This window comes from Microcebus murinus, chromosome 3, assembly GCF_040939455.1.
Source record: "Microcebus murinus isolate Inina chromosome 3, M.murinus_Inina_mat1.0, whole genome shotgun sequence".
Taxonomy (NCBI): Eukaryota; Metazoa; Chordata; class Mammalia; order Primates; family Cheirogaleidae; genus Microcebus; species Microcebus murinus.
The window spans coordinates 12,929,025-12,948,224 of record NC_134106.1 but is presented as its reverse complement, the minus strand read 5'-3'; positions in this window follow the sequence as shown (position 1 = coordinate 12,948,224).

Below are 19,200 nucleotides of genomic sequence, written 5' to 3'. Positions count from 1 at the left end.
TTTGCAGAGAAATTCTACCAAATTTGAAAGGCCTGATTAATCCAGCCTTATTCAAAATGACCTAGAGGGGTATTTCTCAGAGTTGGCACTATTCTTTGTTATGAAGGGCTGTTCTGTGCAGTGTAGGATGTTTAGCAGCATCCCTGGCCTATTCCCACTAGGGATGCCAATAGCATCTGCTCTTCAGTCAAGACGATTAAAAATAAGTCTACAGGCACTACCAAATGTCTCTTGGGGGAAAAAATCATCCATAGCTGAGAACTATTGATCTAGAGACCAAAAAAGCAATCTCAGACCTGACAATGAGAGTATAGAAAAGGAAAATTATAGACACAGAGTATCCATGCATGTAAATATAAAAATTCAAGCAAGACACTAGCAAACCCAATTAAATGTATGTAAAAGAAAATTTGCTGAGCTGGATTTTTCTCAGGATTGATTTAATAAGTTAAATCTATAAGTGTCTCTTGCCACATTAACAGAGTAAAGGAGAAAACATATGTGATTATTTCATTGGCTTCAGACTAAGGATTCTATAAAATTCAACACTGACTCACAATTAAAAAAAACCAGCAAACAACTCTTAATAAAGTAGGCATAGGAGTATATCCCATAACCTGGAATCGTTATATCTTTTTAAAAAGACAACATATCACATTTTAAACAGAGAAATGTTAGAAGGATTCCCTTTAGCATCAGAAGCAAGGCAAAAATTGCCATTGTTTTCACTTTATGTCAAAATTGCATCGGATGCCTTGGCCAGTTAAATAGGACAAGAAAAATAAATTAAAAGTCAAAGGATTAGAAAGAAGATAAAACTGTCATTATCAACATAGAAAACCTCCAAAATTAAAGACAAATTATTATAATTAATCTCTATCACACCCTGAACAATAACAAAAAACATAAATTTTAAAAGCTATCTTTTGATCTACTAAAAAAAAACTGCAAAAGTATCTAGAAATAAACATAAAAAATAAGTATAAGATCTTAATGAAAAAATATAAACTTTTTTGAATATAATAAAGAGAACCAAAAGAAGTTAAGAGACATTTGTTGTTCATGAATAGAAAGATTTAAAACACTATGAACAGTTCTCCCTAATTAACAAGTGAAACTCCAATCAAAAGCCAACAGTTTTTTGTTCTCAGTAGAATTTTTCAAGTTGGCTATTCTGAAATGTTCATCCAAGAGTAAAGGATTAAGACTGGCCAAGACATTTAGAAAGCAAAAGGAAGAAAGAGGAGGAGGATATAGAGGAGAAAGAAAAATGAGAGGAAAAATGGAAGATATGCCCCATCTGACATTAGATCTTATTAAGAAGCTGAAGTAATTAAGACTTTTAATAAGGTGTGGTATCTCTAGACACCTGGACCAATGGGATGGGAGTTTGAGTCGTACTATAAAACAGAGATGGCATGACAGATGTTTGTGAGGAAGAGGTTGGAGTCGATTAAACAAAAAATGGTGATGCAGAAGCAGGAATGGTGGGCAACTTCATGCAATACACAAAAAATCAACTCCGGGTGGATTAAGGACTTAAATATCAAACAAAATTTTAAATAGAAAATGTGTTATTTGATTTGATTTTTTTTATGGAGAATTTTTGTCAAGTAACTTTTTTAATTTTTTAAATTTAGAAATAGTATGGGGGTACAAATGTTTGGGCTACATGAATTGCTTTTGTACAGTTTGAGTAAAAATTATAAGTATGCCCATTACCATATAGTCTGCATTATACCTATTAAATGCCAGTTTACCCATCCCCTCCTCCCACTCCCACCTACTTGAGTTCTGTTGAGTCTTATTTCTATATGTGCACATGAGTGTTGATCAATTAGTTCCAATTTAATAGGGAGTACATGTGGTATTTGTTCTCCATTCTTGTGATACTGCACTTAGGAGAATGGTCTCCAGTTCCATCTGGGTCTTTAAAATAGACATTAGTTCACCATTTTTATGGCTGAATGGTACTCCATGGTATATTTATATACCACATTTCATTAATCCACTCATGAATTGATGGACATTTCAGTTGGTCCCACATCTTTGTGATTGTGAATTGTGCTGCAATAAATATTTGAGAGCAAGTGCCTTTTTGATAAAATGTCTTTTGTTCCTTTGGGTAAATACTCAATAGTGGTATTGCTGGATCAAATGGCAGGTCTACTTTTAGTTCTTTGAGGTATCTCCATACTACTTTCCATAGAGGTTGTACTAGTTTGCCGTCCCCACCAACAGTGTGTAAGTGTTCCTTTCTCTCTGAAATCCACACCAGCATCTGTTGTGTTTAGGACTTTTTGATAAAATTCATTTTCACTTGTGTTAGGTGATATCTCATTGCAGTTTTGATTTGCATTTCCATGCTGATTAGAGACATTGAGCATTTTTCAAGTGTTTGTTGGCCATTAGTCTATCTTCTGAAGAGTTTCTGTCATACCTTTTGCCCAGTTTACTATGTGGTTGTTTGATTTTTTTTCTTGCTTATTTGCTTGAGATTTTTATAGATTCCAGTTTTTAGCCCTTTATCGGATGTATAGCATCCCAATATTTTCTCCCATTCTGTAGGTTTTCTATTAGCTCTATTGATTGTTTCCTTGGCTATGCAGAGCATTTAAATTTAATCAAGTCTCATTCATTATTTTTTGTTGTTGCTATGATTGCTTTTGGGGGTCTTATTCCTAAATTCTTTGCCTAGGCCAATATCTATAAGAGTTTTCCCAATATTTTTCTCTAGAATTTTTATAGTTTCATGCCTTAGGTTTAAGTCTGTTATCCATCTTGAATTAATTTTTCTGAGTGATTAGAAGTATGGATCCTGTTTTCAGTCTTCTACATGTGGCTACCGAATTGTCCCAGCACTATTTATTAAATAGGGATTCTTTTACCCTATGCATGCTGTTGTCTGCTTTGTCAAAGATCAGATGGAAATATGAGGATGATTTTATATCTGGGTTCTCTGTTCTGATCTGTTGGTCTATATCTTTGTTTTTGTGCCAGTGCCATGCTGTTTTGGTTGCTACAGCCTTATAGTATAGCTCCAAATCTGGTAATGTGATGACTTTTGATTTAAAAGCTAGTCATATAATCCAAATATTAAAGAGGATATGGATGAACTTGATCTGTTATACATTGCTCTGAAATGTGCAATTTCCTACAACCACTTTGGAAAATGTGTCATTATCTTGAAAATTGTATGTTCTTATACTCCATGTGGCAAAAATCTCACTCTTGGGTTTTTACCCAAGATAAAAGAAAAAAACAGATTGAATAAAAAAGTTTCAAGATCACAGAAAATGATAAAATTTTATTCTATAACTGGAAAAAAACATAGAAGGTAATACAATACAGAAATAAAAATGAACTCAAAAGTAGCAATGTCAGACAGACATTGTTTAAAAAGTCAAAATAAGAGAACATTAACTTGAGGAAAAAAATCATGCAAATGTAGTTGGAAAATTACAAAAACATTAACATTATTGGAGAGGAAATGACACCTATGTCAAAAAGACAAAGGATATCCTACTTTCTTTCACATGATTGGTTTTCTTAAAAGCAGAGAAAAGAATAAGTGAAACAGAAAATATATTCAAATATGTAATGAAAGAACACTTTTCTAAAGTATAAAAAATCTTCCATCAAGTTTTAAAGAGCATACTCTGTTTTCAAAACAATTAATATAGAAATAAATATGAAGCCAAGAAATAGCCTGGTGAAGCCACTGAACTTCAAGGAGTAATCAAACAAAAGAACTCAGAAATTTGATGTCAATTTTATGAATAAACTGATAATTCGCATTGAGTTTATTTAAACAGGACTGAGACAAAAATATATGGGAATTATGATTACAAAAAAGGCACAAACATCATAAACTCTAACACTGTAAGACAATGTAGGTAACAGAAAATAGTATATTAAGGTCCTTAGGTAATTAAAAGGAAAGGTAATTGCATAATTTCTTCATTTTCTAGAGCAAAAATTCAGCATATTGATAGAAGTAGATACCTAAATAAATACAGATTTATGTGTGTTATTTGTGATTATTATGTTAACTACAACAAAGCCTGAGATACATTATAAATTTCCCAGATTTTCTGCAGGAAGTGCATGTGTGCACACACACTTACCTATGCATGTACACAGCAGTAACATCAGCAGAAGCAACAAAATAGAAATGGAAGAAAAGTGGAACATTTATAGCAGATCTCTTCTCTCTCTTTATCTCTACATATAAAATGAACATAAATTATACATTTGGTTTTTATCTGGAATGCCTAGAAGAACATACTTTGCAACGTAAGTGATCACAAAATCGAAAGATATTAGTACCACTTCAGAGATATTGAACTTGTTGCTCAAGTGTTCCTACCACCTCCCACTGCACCCCCAACCCCAGCACTACTGAACTCTCCTTTCCCTGAAGTCATTGTAGCCTCTGTTGTCTGTGATACTACTCTTTGAATACAATCCTGGAGTCACAGAGAAGATAATAATTGGAAGGGATCTTCAAGCATAGGAATGTCAGCTTGCCTATCTGATTCAATTTCTTCCATTGCAAAATTATCTGACTTGAATCCTTCACTGTCTCTAGGGTGTGTGTCTTATTTTCCTACTAAGCTATGTACTTGTGAAAACTTTGTCCCTGGTCTTCAAATTTTTATTTTTCTCATAAAGTGCCAAGCACTATCTCTGGCTCATATGAAGGGTTCTGTATTCAGCTATGATTATAATATAATGCAACATTAAATGATTGCATGTTAGAAAGTTAGTAATAGATTATATATATTGACAATCTTTGCCAAATATTCTGCTGATCACTTAACATGCATTGCAGAATGTAATCTTAACAGCAATCCTATTTTTATTTTATATTTGAACCAAAAAATAAAGGGATTGATAAAGATACTTAAGCCAGGATTTGAACCCAGGCAATTTTGTTCCTGAGTTAAGTACTATACTGCACAGCAGAGGCAAAAGTGTAGCATGTATGTGTTTCTGACTCTTCAATTGACTCATAGCATGTATTTAAAGATTCAGGATACATGTGTCACTTCCTTCAACATGCCCAGCTGCACCTGCACCAGGGAACTTCTCACCCATTCAGCAGGTGGGAAGGAAGCTCCAGGCATGGAGAGATGCTTAGTGAAGTGGCTGACCTACAATAGAGTAGGATTTGCAATCCCAGGCCACTGCTGCATGACAGCTCCTCTGAGAGCCAGGCCCACATGGAACAAAACCAAACAGGTGCAATACCTGCCCTTTCTGCCAATCTGCTTTTCCCATGCAGACACCTGGGGAACTGAATGCTGCCCACTCAGTAGGCACAAGCAGGAGTCAGGGGGAGGTCTGGGAGAAGGAGAGCATTGGGCAATTCCTGGTTTTGAGAAACTAGCCCAGGCAACAGTTTACTGATAGGAGTGTGTGTTCAACTAGTAAATTGTGTCACTTGAGATCTCCTAAAGCTTTTGCAGTTCTAGGAAAGAGTCTTCATTATGGCTGCAGAAATGTGTTTATGCCCTGGAGACTTTTTAGTTTTCTTTTTAGTTAAACCTAATACCACTCATTCGTCACCAAATCTCCCTCGCTGCCTGACATGCTGTCATTGAAACTTCTGTATTTCTGGATCTATTGCAACATTTGCTATATGATGTTATAATCTTTGCTCTCCAACTGGATCTCGATGGACCCATTAGAGGGAATGACACGTGGTTCATGTCTGCACTCCTTGTGTTCAGAAGAACAGAATCTGACACCAAGCAGACACCAATGCACTTGTGAAATGAGTAAAGGACAAATCAGCTGTCCAGTGAAAACACAATCTATCCAACAGAATTGAATCAAAGGGAGCTGCTGAAGTTTCTGACTAGAAGGCTAGTCTTCTGACCCAAGGCCTCAGGGATTTTTTTCAGAGTCTATGCCCCTGACTGAACCTAAAATTTATGCAGGTTTACTTGTAAATCAACAAGAATGTGGATTGTTCTTTGTGGTATTTATATCAACATTTTATTTAGTATTCAAGATGCTGATACAACATCATTTTATGTATGGCATGTAAAATGGCACAATAAACATTTTATGTATTTACTAAATACATAAAATAGAAACAACTTATAATACAGGAATAATTACTTTGGCATTTTGGGGTGTACTTCCTTCCTATTGTTAGTCCCATTCTAATATACCTGTGTATAAATAGCTATCTAGATAGCTAGGTAGATGAAATGCATGTATATCTAGAGATAAATATTGCTTCCCAAAAGATGTGCATTGAAGTGGGCCCAAGTTAATCACAGTTTCCCTCATAGAGGAAGGTTAAGACGAGAGAAGGAGATGCAAAGACAGAAGCAGAGGTCTGACTGATGCAGAGGGGGCCGTGAGTTATGGAACGCAGCAGCCTCTAGAATCTAGAAAAAGCAAGAATCAGATTTGCCTCTAGAGCCTCCAGAAGGAAGGCAGTTCTGCAGACGTATTTGGACTTCCGACTTCCAGAACTGTGATATAATAAATCTGTGTGTCTTAAGCCACTAGTCTCTAATGTAATTTGTTACAGTAGCAATATAAACCTAATATACATAATACAATATTAGTTTCCTAGGGCTGCCATAACAAATTACCATAAACTGGGGGTTTAAAACAGTACAATTTATTTTTTCTCACAGTTCTGACAGCTAGAACAAAACACAATGCTGGCAGGACATTTCCTCTCTCCAAAGCATCTGGAGCAGAGTCCCTCCTTGCCCCTTCTTAGCTTCTGATGGTTTCCAGCAACCCTTGGCATTCCTTGGCTTCTAGACAACTCACTCCAATCTCTGTCTCCATCATCACATGGCATTCTTCCTGTGGTTGTCTTCATGTGGTCTTCTTATAAGAACACCAGTTGTTGGATTTAGGGCCCACAATAATCTAGTGTGACCTGAATCTAACTAATTATATCTACAAAGACTCTATTTCCAAATAAAATCACATTCTGAAGTTCCAGATGAACATGAATTTAGGGAGCCAGAGGAACACTATTCAACCCTAAGTAGATAGACAGATGGATAGATAGATACTTTGAGAATGCCATTGTTATTGTCGTATGATATATTGTTGTATGTTTATAGCAAAATTTATGATTTTTATTCATTTTTCAAAATTAACACATTGCTATATTTTTACCTAAGCATCAATTATTTCACTAGAAGAATTACCCTCGTTTCTGAATGCCACATTCTTCATGGAATATTGACAAACTGGCACTTACTGCAGGAAGGACAAAGCAGGATAGAGAATGGGCCCCAAACCATTTCCCAGGAAAGACCACAAAAGGACTGAATGACTAATCAAGAGAGGAGAAGCCTCAGGACATTCACAGAGGATATGTTCAAAGACTAGATGTACTACCACATAGAAAAGAATTAATCTTATTCTGTTTTTCCCCAAGGTATTGAACTAAAGCAAATAAATCAAAAACCATCCCAAAGGGAAAAAAAAAAGTGCTACAATACTGGCCTCACCTCTCTGGGTTTCCTTCCTCTCTCAACTCTTGAGCCTGAAATTTTTCACAGTCATAGTAGCCTTTCAAAGCCTTCAAATAAATGTGTTTTCTAAAAATATTTTTATCAAAAAGTATGAATGATATGAGATTTGATCAATTGTTAAGAACTGCTAAGGGTCTGAGATTTCTTTCCCTACTCACAAAATGACAAGTTATCCTGTTACAGTTACTTAGATGCTGTGAAAGGTATGAGACTCCTGGCTTGGATACAAAGGGTGGCCTATTACTCAACAGCAATAATTGTAGCCAGAGTGCCAATATTTTCTTGACTAGTTCCAAAGCCCCAATTCCCATAAGAGTGTTGTGAAAAGGGCCAGACGATGCCTGCATATGCAGTGGTTGCATTGTAGGAAAGAAACCATGAATTTAGGAAATCCCAATCTTGTACGATGGTCTCTAAGCAAACCTGCCTTGTCTTTGCCCTAGGAGAAGACATTCATTGCTATAGGGGCAGGTGTGAAAAGGTGGTCCACAATAAAATCTGCCAGTGTCATTGCTTGCAAGATACACAGAAATGCAGGAGACCCATAGAGAATTGGCTCTCAATAAGATCCACCCCATCCTTCAATTCTGTACCGTCTTGGTGTCTACTAAATTTCCCCATGAGTTCATCATTACTTCAGCCACTCTGATTAATCTGACTGACAGGGGCCAGGATCAACTCCATTCACTTTGTCTCGTACAGCATTTAATTAAGATTATGAATAGGAATCCAATCAGCAAGATGAAGTCCACCTGCAGGTCAACCTGAAGCATGTTCCCTCTCTCCCCAGGATCCAGGATTCAACCTCCCTAACAAGTCTCACAAGCCATTAGAATTTACCTTTAACAATCAGCTTGCTTTCTCCTTAAGTTTCTGGATTGACATTTCTGCTTGTCCTGAGGTATTAACCCATGATGTATTAGTGATTGCACAGGTTCTGCTTTGGTCTGAGAAGTGCAAGTCTAGGGCAATTTAATCATCTGTAATAACCTTGGCCAGTGACTTGGAATCAACCTGGAGGTCTTCCAGTTTCAAATTCAGTGTCATTGATCACTTCACCCAAAGTCAAGGACAAATTTCAAACCGATTGTTTTCATAGATTACTCCCATTGTAGAAAAATCTGCCTATTTTTTGCAGGATGTGTAAAAATAACAAGTCAGTTATTCCTCCAGAAAGCTCAAGTAACCAAGAGAACTCCCATTTTGCATAGATCTCTGAAGTCATTTAAGATCTAAATGATTGAATGGTGGTGGTGTTTTTTTTAAAAACGATTTCAAGTCACTTATGACCAGCCCTGTAAAGGGTAATCACTGTGTCTCTAGGACAAAGACAAGGTATTTTTGGCTTTCCTGCAAGAAGTACAACCTCAAGGACACACATGGTGCCCCTAGAAGAAAGTGTTGTTTAACATCGTGGGTACCTACCAAGTGGGACCTTATTCTTCAGGAGTATGGTTGATGTTTCTATCATAGCATCTCCATGGGTAAGTTTTAGGGTTCTAAGTTTAGTTGGAAAGTATTTTTCTTTCTTAGGCCATTGCCTGAGGGCAGTTAACCCAACCTGTTCTGTTGGTACAGGTCATCACGTAAGTGGCATTTGTCCTCTCCATGGAATAACTGATAATTGGGCATGAAAAGCAACTGGAAATGTTGACAGTATTTTTCAGTAAGAGGTACAGGAGCTGGGGCACACCTTGCTGTTTCTGCTAGACTTATCAGACCACATCTAATAGTGGGGTGCTAGGCCCAACAGTCAGTGAAATTTAAAACACTGCAACAGTTTAGGAGATTAGCACCAAAAGAAAGTTCTAGAATTATTTCTGAAAGACAAAAGATTATTAAGGTCCCTTCCTTCCTCACATGTCCCCAGGTCTAAGGTATTCCCTTCCCAGGAACTGGGGTAGTTGCTTTCTCTCCACTTTCACAAAATTGATGTGCCCAATTCCAGTAGCTATACATGTAATTTTTCCCATTCCTTCCTTACTTGCACTTAGACACTTTGTCTGAAAGGGTCAAGAGTAAGAGGAACAAAGACATTTTTATAAAACTTAACCATAATTGAGTTTGAATATCTTATCTCACCTTCTGACTGGGCTATAACCCAGGCAGTACACCAGTCAAGTAGCCTAGGTCTCTGTTAAGGTAAAGAAAGTTGCAATGTGCTCAGGAATAATCAAGATAGAATCCCGAATTTTCATAATATACAACATATATATAATATATATATATAACATATGTTATATATAATATATATGCTATATATATATATATATATATATATATATATATATATATATATTTTTCATTCTTTCATCTTGATCCTCACCCAGGAAGTGGCAGAGAGGAGATGATCTTTTTTCGGGGACAGCCACTTTCAGGGGACAAACTGCCTTACTAAGGTGTGTAGACCAAGTGGTGTTGAGCAAGGTAGATTCACAAATTTTTTTGAGACAATTTTGGAGGAAGACGTTCCAACACTCCATCACACCGGATGTCTTACTGCACTATAGATGGTAAGGCGGTGGAAGTTCGATGAAGTTGATCCATTGTTAAGTAGGTTTAAGATAAAAGATACATCACCATCAGACAACAAATGGCTCACAAAGCCAAATATATGGCACAGATGTGTTTTAAGGACCACTATGGTGACATTGGCTAATGGGATGGCACCTCAGCACTTCAACCTGAAAAAGTGTCAACAGAGGTAAGGCACCAATGTCAATGATTGAAATCTTTCCTGAAACCTCTTTCTGTTTCCTTTTGCATAAACTACTTTTTCTTGAACAAGAGCTCCTGTTCTTGCTTTTGAAGAGGGTGGAGATAGTTTTAGACTTTTCAGTGCTTGAACCTAGCCTTTACACTTCCCACTCAGGAATCTGAAGCAAAGCAACTCTTCAACGCTCTGCCAATGTCAAAAACAAATTTATCTTTCATCCCTCCAACCAGAGAGAAGAAACGAAAAAATGATGAAAGCCATGAAATTCTCTAATCTCCAGTGCACAAGGTAAATTATGTTATAATTGAGGATTTATTGATAGGTTTTTGGTTTTTTTTTTTTTAAAAAAGAAAATATCACTCGCCCATCTCTTTTGCTATGCATTAAAACAGATCAATACTTTTATTTTATATTATTTAACTTAATAATTGTTATTCAGTGCCTGTTTTATGGCAGACACTGTGTTAAATATTAGGAATATGAAGAAAAAAATCATCTTCTTGCTTTAAACTATCTTTGACTGTTACAGGGACATAGCATGGCTGATGTGACTTGTGGTGCTGCGTGAATCATACGTGTTGTGAGAACAGAGGAGTGGGCATCTGGCCTCCTCTGGAAAGTGGAGGGGCTCATGGAAACTTCTTGGAAGAAGCCCTGGGAAATGCTGGGATTTTTGTTTGTTTATTTTGCAGGTAAGAAAATCAAATGAAGTGTTGAGATGGAATAATGTAGGGAAGCAGGAAACGACATTGGCCTGCAGAGCTTGGGGAAGCCTAATGTGGAACCAGAGTGTTGGTGAAGGTGGTGCTGGAAAGATGGGGCAGAGGAGTGAAGGATCCTGCCTACTTAGACTTTATTCTGCTTTACTATTTATTTGACTTCCTTCTTTCTTTATGCTACTTTATTATGCTCTTAGACTTAGAATTTATTCTACTGGTGATGAAGTACTACACTATTAATAATATTAAAGTGTGTAGCAGAAGAGTTATGTAGCTTATTTGCATACAAAGTAATCCTCCAGGGTGTCTGGGTGAATAACAACATGAAGAACATGCAAATAGATGGAGAGAGACTGTGAGCAAATGACATTTCAGTGACACCTACAGAAGACATCGAGGCTCAAAGGGGAGAGATGTTAAACCTATTTAGGAGCTGGAATCAACAGAACCTCTAAGCAAAGGGAATAAGAGAGAATGAAGAGGAAGCCTGAATCCCAGGTTTCCAGCTTTGGTGACAGGCAACAGTGTGGGTGGCAGTGGCATTCCCTGACATAGGAAAAGCAAAGGACAATGGTTTTGAAGGTGACCTACAAGTTCAGATGAACTTGGGAATAATCACTGATGTGTCTAAAAGTCAATTTGGAAGTTATTAGCACGTGCCTTACAACTAAACCTTGGGGTCTAGATGGGAACTTCTACAGAGAATGTACTTAGAAATGTCTTAGAAATGTCTCCAGGGGACCCTGACAAACATCAGCACATAGGGGTCTAGGGGTGGTGCTGGGGGAGGCCGGAGGAGATGGGAGTAAACCTAGGAGGGAGTTCTGCCATGAGAGCCCTGCAGGAGAGGTGACTAGGAAGAGGACTGAAACGTGTGTAATGGATTTAGCAAGATAAAGATCATGAGTGGCGTGAAGGAGAACGGCGCCTGGGAAGATGAGAGCAAAAGCTAACTGTAGTGAGCCACCGATGTTGACATTAGGCATGGATTGAGGGTGCCCTTTAGCCAGCAGGAAAATGTCATTATGTAATGCTGATTCTTTCTAAGAATTAAAGGGAAATCCTTTGGACCCAGCCTTCTCACAGTCTCTGATCTTATTAAAGGGAAAACAAAAGATGGTTTCATTCGTTCGTGTTATGTATTTCTTGGCAAGCATGCAGCACATTCACTGGGAAGTCACCCTTTGAGAATACCACGGAAGTGGCAAGATGTCTTTTGACAATGGAGGTGAAAGGGTAGTCAGCTCATGATTTAGACTTTGTCAAATTTGATTAAGGAAGAAAAAGGAGATGGGGTATAAGTCCAAAATGGTGTCAGACAATGGCACAACTTATTTCAATAGAGAGGAACTGTAATAATGAACATTCCCACGGATCTCAGAGCATCCATGGGCATGTCCCCAAAAAGATTTCATGAATGTGTGTCTGGAAGGAAATAGGAAATGTCACTGTGGCTGAGTTCCAGTCAAAATGAGCGGGAGAGAAACACAGACGCAGGTAATTAGGTTTTGAGATCTAGCTCAGACTGTAGCATCTGTTAGCATGTTGCCCTCCCAGTCCAACGTGTTGATCAGGTGTCGCGTCCTGGGAAACAGAGGGGACGGGGCTCACCCCCACGGAACAGCTGAGAGCAGGGAAAGAGCATAGGCCATGAATAGACCCCAGTATTTGTTAGTTCTCTATTGCTTGGTAAGTTGGTTTACCACTCTGAGCAGCATGGTTTTTGTTTATATTTTTTTTATCTTTAAAAAAAAAAAAAACAGTGCTTTTTCAAAAGATTATTGAGAGGAACAAATTACACTTTAAAATACTCAAACAAGCCTAGGAAATTCTTAGAATAGTAGACAATAAGCAATTTCTTGAATCTTTCTTCTTTCCTTTCTCTGGGCCTCTTTCCTTCCCTCCCTTTTTTTCCCCCAGTGAGTATGTGTTCTTTCAGGAAAAGAGCCTGGCTTTGCAGGAATCTAGGTGCCACTTCCCAGAAATCTCGATTATTTGCATGGCAATATTATATCCCCCAGATAATGGGTGCAAATCTGAAAGTGTCCCTAGAGACAGGAAGGCCTTCAAAGGCCCAGGAGTTCCCCTAAGCATACTGACCTTGGGGACTTGTTACAACAGCAGCAATAAAATCCTTCCAAGCTATAAAATGACTCAGCTGCTGTGAGGACCATATGCAAAGTTTTCCATCTCATTAACAAACCGTTTATTCCTCCCAAACCCTTGAAGAAAGAAAAGCTCTTTCCGAAGAAAACAACCTCTCGTCTTTCTAGCCTCTGAAATTGGATTGCGCACCAACCACCATACAAACTGGAAACATGATTTTCCAATGCAAATGACCCCACTCCCCAGACCTGGCAGGATAGACAGTGTCTCCTTTTGACACCTCAGCTAGCTGGTATTTTCTAGAAGTCAAGGTGTAAACTGTCACTTGGAGAGTCACAGCTATTCAATTTTTAGATGTGACTTATCCAAAAATGTCAGAGAAGGGAAACTAAACTGATCTCTGGCAAGTGAAAATAGATGTTGGAGTCTCTTCGTACACTCAGAAGCACCTTTCAATCCCTTGCTGAAGGTTCTATTTCCTTAGTCTAAAAATAATGTTTACTAATATCCAAATTGATGGCAAATTAGAAGGAAAAATTTGAAGTAGAAAGAGAAATTATGGGTAGACAATGTGTCAAAAAAGAAATGCTAGCTAATATTTTAAAAACAGAATGAATGCAAAACATGGGAAATACAGGAAAGCAAAAGTCATAGCAGCTAATGAGCATTTTGTGCTGAGTGCTACCCGCCACACGCCCCAGTCCCCCACCGTGGTCACCACTGCACAGCACAATGACGATTGTCTGATGCTGATCCCACAGTGAAAAATGTTCCAATTAGTCCCACATGTTTTGGAAACATTTTCATCCAAAATAGTGAATATTGAGTAAGGCATATTTTAAGTGTTAGTTTTGGGCATCTGGGATTTCATTTACCTTAAAAATAGACCTGCCAACAATATTGGGAAAGGATATGCTAGCAGAACAAGAAGAGGCAAGAGTTCGTCAGGGAGCACCGCTGGACAGGTGGGAGACTGGGATACTATGGTATTCGTAAATTGGCGTCAAATGGTGGTCATTTGAATCATTTCTAGATAAAAAAATTTCTCCCTCTCTTGGTGGATTGAATTCTGTCAGGAAACAAACAAGATACTGCCAAATTCCCAGAAAGATTAAAAGCAAGATTAATTTATAGGAATGTATTAGATTTAAGAGAAAAGCACCCAGCCAGCAGGCTCCCCACACGCCTGCTGAGGAAAGCACTGGTCTCCCAGGTAGCGCCTCGGCTTCTCCGAGCATCTTTTCTCTGCCAGCACCAGGTGGTCTCACACAAACCACAGAAGGGATCAGAGGTTGTGACTCTGATGTTTGGATGATCTCTGATGTCTACAGAAACTATAATAGCTGACCAAAAAGGTGAATTCAGACTTTTCTGAGATCCAGGTTATAGTTCCTATCAAACCAGGGGCCATCATTCAAAATTGCCTTCTGCCAAATTGACACATAAAATTAACCATCACTGTCCCTAACCTGTTAGTCATTTGGTACAGGTAATAAGGCGATTTCTCCTATTTACAACAAGCAGTAAGAAGTCGATGATGAGCTCGTTATTGGCTGAACCAAAGACCTGCATGAAAGATTATAGCTCTGGGGCTGGCAGGCAGTTGGCAATGGAAATATCAGGAAAAAACAAGCAGAGCATCAAAGGGTCAGGAGCAACAACTGCAGATCCCTGCTGGCTGCATCACATTTACAAAAGAGCATGGGTCCATTGAGGAAAGTAAAAGAGGTCACAGGAAGAAAATTTCCAATCAGATCTGTTTTCCTCATCCCTTTCTTCCAATCATAGTGCTTGGAATTGGTTTTAAGTTCCTTTGAAAAAAGGGAACTCCTTTTATTCCTGGGCAAAATAGTAATAGTAAGTGTTCCTATGCAGTGATAAATATAGCGTGCTCTGTGTGTGTGTGTGTGTGTGTGTGTGTGTGTGTGTGTGTGTGTGTGTGAGAGAGAGAGAGAGAGAGAGAGAGAGAGAGAATATGACTAAAATAAGCATCTCACCTCCTTGGGGTTACAGATGAAAAATTTCCCTAATGACATAGTCTTTTATTACTACATGTTGGTTTGCCTTATATAAAATTTTGTCTTCTGAGATGGTTCTGAAAAGATCTTGAGGGCAACTAAGGTTTCACTTGAAGGGGAATGGTCCTTTTAATGTCAATTACCAGGAAAATGATAAATTGTTGATTAGAAAAAAATAAATATAAAGAGTAAAAGACCTAGATCTACAGGGAAGAAACTTGCTCATCTCGGTGTGATCTTACTGCCCTGGGTCTCCCTTAGAAGAAAGCGTTGGGAGCAGGTCTAACAGGTGGAGGAGATGCCCCAGAGCTCTGCAGGACAAGAGCAGTGTGCAACAACTGATGTGCTTATCACATTGTTAGATTTTCATTTAGAAAGATAAACTTCCCTGCTCTTGCGTTGGTTCCAGGTGAGAACGTGAAAAGTACGCATAGGATGGAATGCGGATAATGGAAAATTTAAGCTTGTAAAACAACAGCCACAGGAGTCTGGAGAGTCCCCAGGCTGGTGGTCAGTCGTGTAAATCTAACAGACAACTGCAGCCAGCATTTCTATCCCTCTGCCCGTAGGGACAAAGTTTATCCCTCCCTGTCTCTTCTGATAAGGACCACCACGCCAGGGCTGAAGGATGGATGTGACCGGGGCAGGGGTCCTAGGAGCTGGTTGTTTTAAAAAGAATTTATTGCAAGCGGCCGTTCTGGCCCACTTACTGACTCCCCCTGGAGAAACCCTCTGTAAAGCCCAAGGCTCTCCCCTTTTCTCTCGTGGACACTTCATCTCCACCCCTTGCACCCAGATGCTCAAAATAAACAGCATTTTGCACACATGAGGCTTTGTGCGTCTCTCTCGGCTCCGGACCTAACACCTGCTGGTGGGTAATTGATCCAAGAGCCGAAATAAGGGCCCGAACTGGGTAAAGACACCAGAGTGAGTAAATTTGTGATCTGTACACGAGTGAGAATGAAGAGAAACAGATTACAGACTGGTGGGAAGAGCTGAAGAGCTTAGTCTGAGGGATGTTGAATCGGAACTGTGCGTGTGATTTATGAGGCATTCAGGTGATTAAATATTTGGTCCTGAGGCTCAGAAGAACAATCTGGGCTGGGGGTATGACCGTGGGCACCCTCAGCATATAGGAGGGATTAAAACAGTGGGAGTGAGGAGAGGAAAACGGGAAGAAGAATAGAAGTCTCGGGAACATTGGGGGATGGGCAAGAACAGTGGGGAGAGAACCCCTGACAGTTCTGCACAAAACAACGGCCAGGGAGAAGCACAGCACACGGTGGACGCACATGCCACTGGGAGGGGCTGAGAAGGAAGTTGGATTTTGATCAACAAAAGAGAGAGGGTGTCTTAAGAGCATCTAACCCTAAATTGAGGCTCTTTGCAGGGAAGTAGGACTAAGGGATGCTGAGCCAAAGATAAGGACAGTCGAGGAAGTGTTAGACCAGAGGGCGTTGCTGGAGAGGAATTCCTAGGGGAGACCAGACGAGGGAGTGGGTGTCTGCATACATAGAGCCAGAGAGAGACCAAAGAATGGTCCAGAAATGAAGCTATACAGATTTTGAATTCTACGTGAAGTTTGCCATGTGCATTTCTTAAGCCTACGCGACACTGGCTGTGGCGATCTGTCACTCCTGCAGAAGTCCCGAGTCAGGGCTCAGGCTGATTTTTAAAGGCACGAATGAGGAAAACATCCTAGGTATGCGTGACTATGAGTGTGTCATCTTAAAAGTCAGCATGTCGTTCTAGACAAACTCAGTCCCATCCTTCAGACCAGCATCTGCCCGGGGGAGGAAAGATTCACGTTTCCAAAACTGGCCCCTAGGAATGGGGAGGGGAAGCTTTGGAAAGCTTAAAGAAAGGGAGTGTTCAAAGAGTTTTTCAGCCCTCAGCTGATTAAGCCCCAGCTCAGTGAAAAAAAAAAAAAATGAGAGCAAATAACGTCTCTGACGATTGGAGATGAAGCGGCATGACCGAGGTCACACAGCAAGCTAATGACACAGACTCAAAGATGGAAGGATTCTCATCTGTGTTCTCCCCAGCTGAATTGGAAAAGTGCTGAGGTTTGGTGAAAAGCCTCCAGGAAATGGGATCCTCCAGAAAGTACAAGGTTTCTGTTCTCTAACTGAAGAGATCTCAGTGCACGAGCGCTCCGGTCCCGTCCTTTTATGTGCAGGTTCCCAGGAGTGTCCCCTCCTTCACCAGAGTTCACAGGGACGGGGCCTGAGAATAGATGTATTAAAGAGTTAGAGTTACATTTTAATGTAATAGGATATTGTTTGTATTGATTTTGTATTGTCAGTTTGCCATTACAAAACAGGCAGAGATATGAGAAGAGCACTCTTGAGATACATTGGAATGAATGGGGGGGGGGCGTTTCTCAAGCCCCTAAGTTCTAGAAGTCCTACAGGCAGCAGAGGAACCCAAGACCTCCCCCAGGGCCTGGTGCTTTACATCTCCCTCTTCCTCTGGGTTAGCCCCAGCCTGAGGGATGAGCCCTCCATGGTTCGACTGAGACCCTGCGGTGTTTCTTAAGGCTCCCTCCTCCTTGGAAGCCTGGAACTCCAATTTCTGCATCCTTGCCTTTGTGAGGATACAGAAAGCTCCTCTCTGCTTTTCAGTGGCTTTCTGCTTGGCTTCTTAGGAGATAACTGGCACCTGCTTCATTGGCACAGGGAGAGAACCTGCGCCAGGAGTCCATCTCACTCATCTGAGCCTCCTTTCATTCTTTTACTTGGCCTTCAGTCCAGGCGCTGTCTTTGTGCCTCTCCACTCCTCTGCACTGGCTGAGCTGCTTCCTGGCTCCTCAAAGTCTTTCCCAGGCCCCAATCAGCAAAAGTCACAGGGGGAAAACAACATATAGAAAGACAGCCTCAGCATAATCACCTTCTCTTTTCTCTGGCATCTGTCCCTCAAGCCCTGACTATATGGCAAGTGTCCAGTGGCTTCAGAGATGTCTTGTTGCTATTGATGTTGTCTCACTTCATTTGTTGTTTGGTTATTGGTTGGCGGGTCTATGTTTGTTAGCTGCTTTAAAAACATATTTTATCCAGCTTTTATAGTTGTTCTTAGGAGTGCTGGTCTTCTTGAAATTATTCCATCATAACCACTAATGCAAGTGCCGTGATCGTTTGTAAGCCCTAATGGGAAGAACAAGTAGAGAGAGAGAGTTTTTTAAGACAAAAGACAAAAAATAGGTGAAGGATATAGGCGGTGTACAGAATGATAACCTTGATAACTTATTAAAGGGTTTCAAGAACTAAGACTTTGAAATACAAAGGACCAATGGATTTGGCCTCAGGGGCAGCAAGGAAAGGATTCTGGGGAGACATGTCCCCTTAACCCCAGACTTTGGCAGAAAAGGGCCAAGTGAAACAGGGAAGGCAGATACACTAACAAAGCATGGAATTGTAATCAGAGTTCTCAGAAGCATCACTCGTGATTAGCAGAGGTTATAAGAAGGGAGCCACAGCAGAGCACTCTTTAATATTGGGGGGCCTCAAGCCTATCATATATAGCCCACTGGATGTGTGGAATGAATTGGCACAGAGGAGTCATTAAATTTGGGGGTCTCTTAGCTTTTAAACCTCGTTTGTCTTGTAACTAAAAGATTACATGACACAAATATTCCCCAACATGGCCATAGCTGATAAGTCCATAAATTAAAGGTTAATTCACAACAGACAACCCAGATAGATGAAGTACGTCTTGATAGTCAGTACATAGATGCAAGATCCTCATTTATCTTCCAGCTAGTAAATTTCATCAGTCAAGGTTCATGAGGAATCTGGTTAGAGCCAAACATTGCCCCGGGCATTCCAAAGAGGAAAACAAGTTACTGATCATCTGTGAGCTCTCATTCCCAACAGGGTACAGTGAAAGTGGAGAGAACACAGATTTTTTTGGAGACAAGGACAGGAGTATCCAGGTGCCTAAGAAGGATCCTGTCTTGTCACTCAGTAGTTAGGACCCGTGGTGGGGGTGGCAGGAGTGGCTTGGGGGTGTGTAGCTGCTGTACATGAGAGGCACTTACCTTGCAGAGGGGCAGTTTGTTTGTTTTTTCTCTGTCATCCAATTTCACACCAAATTAAATAGAATGAAGTTACTCAATTGGAGGA